A 4361-nucleotide genomic window follows, 5' to 3' on the forward strand; every position below is an offset into this window, starting at 1 on the left:
ACCAGTCACAGAATGTTGTGTACTCATGCCATCCACATAATTATTGACTTAATATGTTTCTTTACATCAACTGCTTTTCTTAACACAGATCAGTTTATTTAAAAAGGAAAGTTTTCTCTTTCCTGCATTAGAAAACCAGAATCACTTTGCACAAAAACCACCATGGCCCGAGAAGGCTGTGAACCTGTGCTCTGCTTTCTTCATTAAAATGAAAGATCTCAAGGGCTCAAAAGGCCTTAAAGACATGCCAACCTCCACCAGAGACATTCTCCTGCCAGGATCAGGATTGACAATGATTTCAGAAGTAAGTACCCTTCTTACTCACGATTCAGTGAGACTGATGCCAAGCCTGAGAGTGCCTGAGCTCATCTAGGGAACCCACACTTTGAGAAACACTGATCCCAATTACCTGGCTTACAGGGTCCAGGTCCAGCTTATTCAGCTTCAGCCTGTGACCCCCTAAAGCAGTCACTTCTCCCTCCTGGAGGGCAGTCATGTGCCCCACTCATCCCTAATCCCTGTGTCTGGTATACAGCAGGTGCTCAGGAATGCTTGTAGAATGAGACTGAGGCTGAGGGAGATGTCAAGGAAGGGAGAGGAGAGGGGGCATTGAACAGCCTGGCATATGACTGGAATCTATGAATTTCTAGTCCGACAAAGGCTGATTTCTATTTATTTCCTTTCTTGCAGTAAGTAAAGCAGGCTTTCTTTGTGTTTGAATGGAAAACACATACACTCAGCACCCTATTGTGAAAAAAATCAGGCTTTATTGTAAAAACAATTGTGTCAAATTTAAAGCAGAGATTAAAATTGAGGTGTGTTAAGTGTGGTCATTAATACATCAGGCTTTTTCTTCCAGTCGGGGAAGGAAGATATGCCAGGCTGCCGCTGCTTGCTTTCCTGTGGGCCAAGGAGGTAGAGGCGTAAGGATGCTCATGGGAGGGGCACTCAACAAGGCATCTGGGGGTCTCTGAGTCCTGGGGCTCAGAGCACCCTGGGCATAACATGGAAAACACAGGAACCCTACTTGCAAAAAAAAAAAAAGAGAGGAAATATGAGGATTTTTTAGTCTTATGTATAATACATTTATAGGCAAAGCCTCACAAATTTATCCATTTCAAATCACCTATGGTTATATATTTCACAAATCCCTTCTATTTTAAATGGAATGCATAAAATTGAAGTTCACCTGGAAACAGGACTGAACAGCAGAGATTCCACCCTCCCCCTACTTCATCTGCCTTTTCTTCTCTAACCAACTATGAAGGCTGCAGCAGTCACCGCCGACTTGGCCAAGCAGGCTGCAACCTTCTCTGCATCCACTGTCTTCTGTCATCCCGGCACTGGCCCTCTAAGGTTGATTCCATCATCCCTGTCTTCCAGGGGCACAGAGAGGGTAGGTCAGCTGCCCAAGCTTCCAGAGCCTGAAGCAGTAGAGACAGGATTTGAACCCAGATCTGATTCCAAGGCCCACATTCCTCACGTGTCTTTCCCCTGCCTCCTGAGAATATGCTCCAGGAGACAAGGCCAGATCTTCAGTGACCAAGAGTGGGAAGGAAAGGGGGCTGAGTGGAGAAGGCAAGCCAAGAACACTCACGGTTTTGAGTGTGTTTTTTGTGCTCAGCCAGTACTAAGTGCCAGGAACTTTGAAGTGAGAGAGGTAGTCCTTGTCCATCAAAAACCATCTACAGAAAGACTGGGACTAATTTCTAAGCTTGTGCGAGACCACAGGTTATAGTCATGGGGGGAACTCACCCTCAGAAAGAGTAAAGGAGGGAAAGAGAGAGAGAGAAGGAAGAAGGGACGGAAGGAAGGAAGGGAGGGAGAGAGAGAGAAATGAAGGAAGGAAGAAAGAAAGAAACAAAGAAAGAAGAGAGAGAAAGAAAGAAAGAAAGAGAAAGAAAGAAAAAGAAAGAAAGAGAAAGAAAGAAAGAAAGAAAAAGAAAGAAAGAGAAAGAAAGAAAGAAAGAAAGAAAGAAAGAAAGAAAGAAAGAAAGAAAGAAAGAAAGAAAGAAAGAAAGAAGGAAAGAAAGAAAGGAGGGAGGGAGGGAAGGAGGGAAGGAAGGAGGGAGGGAGGAGAGGGACAATTGGAAAGGGCTCAGAAGTCAGCCTGAAAGAGCTCCCAACGGCCAAAGTTGAAAGGACTTCAGCAACAAGATCAGTAACAATATTGCTAAATTGTAACCCAAAGAATAAAAGAAATGCTCCTGAGTCCATACTGATATAAATAACTGAAGACATAAATAGGAGAGAAGACTTAACATCTTACACAAGGATTCTGAGTAATAAATGTAGAAGGAATGAGGGAAATAGAACAGCATAGTCAAAATTGCCACAGACAAGATCCATCGATGGATGCTAAAATTAGTGGGTGAAAGTTTGAGCAGAAACAAGATATGTGTGTAGTCTCAAAGTATCTCCTCCTAAATAAGGAGTAATTACAAAGGGAAGAATAGTAAGTTTATAGTGGAGAATCCTAGCAGACACCACCTTAACCAAGAGAGGAAGGTTAACATCACTAGGTATGTATGACTAGTACATACCAACATCACATATCCCCAATACGATGCAGTTGTGCTGCACATCACTCTATGGTATCTGTCCCAGGAATGTATAACCTCAATAGAACCATGAAGAAGCACCAGACAGACACAAACAGAAGAATATTCCACCAAAACAAAACTGACCAGTACCTTTCAAAAGTGTCAAAGTCATAAAAGACAGTGGAACACTGAGAAACTCACTGACTGGAAGATGTTAAGGAGACACTAAATGCATGCAATGTGATATCTTGGACCAGATCCTGAAACAGAAAAAGAACAGTCGTGGGAAGACAAGTGAAATCTGAGTAAATTCCAAAACTTAGTTAATAGTGAATAATATTGTAACAAGAGTCATTTCCTAATTTTTGATAAATGTTGTATGATTATGGAAGAGTTTAACATAGGGGAAACTGGGTGAGGACTATATGGGAACTCTTTGACTAGCTTTGCAACTCTTCCATGAGTCTAAAATTAACTCCAAAAAAAGCCTTTTTTAATGGTGTGGTAGGCTGAATAATGGCCCCCAAAAGAGATCCATGTTCTTCTAATCCTTGAAGCCTGTGAATACGTATAAGGATATGGAAAAAAAAAAAAGACTTTGCAGATACAATAAAAGATCTTGAGACCGGGCACAGTGGATCACATCTGTAATCCCAGCACTTTGGGAGGTCAAGGCAGGTGCATCACCTGAGATCAGGAGTTCGAGAACAGCCTGGTCAACATGGTGAAACCTTGTCTCTACTAAAAATACAAAAAATTAGCCAGGTGTGGTGGCGGGTGCCTGTAATCCCAGCTACTTGGGAGGCTGAGGCAGGAGAATTGCTTGAATATGGCAAGTGGAGGTCGCAGTGAGCCAAGATCAAGCCATTGCACTCCAGCCTGGGCAACAAGAGCAAAACTCCATCTCAACAACAACAACAACAATGAAATCTTGAGATGGGGACATTATACCAATTGCACCAGATTATCAAGGTGGCCCTAAATGCCATCACTTGTACCCTTAAAAGATGGTGGCAGACAGAAGAGGAGAAGGCAAGATAGCCACAAAGGCAGAGACTGGAGTGACGCAGCCACAAGCACAGGGTTGCCAGGAGCTCCCAGAGGCTAAAAGAGGCAAGGAAGGGATTCTCCCCTGCAGCCTCCAGAGAAAGCACAGCCCTGCACACACCTTGATTTCTGCCAGTGATACTGATTTTGGATCTCTGGCCTCCAAAACTGTTTTAAACTTGGTAGTTTGAAATGAATTTATTCTTGTTTTAAATCACCAAGCTTGTGCTAATTTGTTACAGTGGCAATAAAAAAAAAAAAAAAAAACCCTAACACTATGCAAAAGTTAAAAAAAAAAAAAAAAAAAACCCTGATGGGATTGGCCTGGGTAGTCCCCAAAATTCCTGCCAGCTGTGACACTCTTGATGCTTTCATTCTTCAAGGTAGAACTGCCTGACCCTTGATCCCCAAGAGTATCCCTGGGTACCTGCCCCAGAGCTTGCTGGGAGCTGCCAGGCTAACACAGCTCTCTGTGCAGGCTACGTTTCTACTCCTCAGCTGCCTTGCTCAATAATGGCTCAAAGTTTTCTCCTTTGGACCCCTTGGATCAGTCCAGCCTGCAGTCAAAGGGCAGAGGATCCATGCTCCACCCATTCTCCCAAAGATGGAAGAGTCAGCTGTCCACCAGCTGAGGACTCCACAAGGCTAGCCCCAAAATAACAGTAATCATAATTATAGCTCTCCTTTGTCGAAAGCCTATCAAATGACAGACTCATTGTCGAGCAATGGCTCAGAGAGGTTATGGGGCTTGCTCAAGGTCACACAGCTTTC

Source organism: Gorilla gorilla, chromosome 9 (assembly GCF_029281585.2).
Source record: "Gorilla gorilla gorilla isolate KB3781 chromosome 9, NHGRI_mGorGor1-v2.1_pri, whole genome shotgun sequence".
NCBI lineage: Eukaryota > Metazoa > Chordata > Mammalia > Primates > Hominidae > Gorilla > Gorilla gorilla.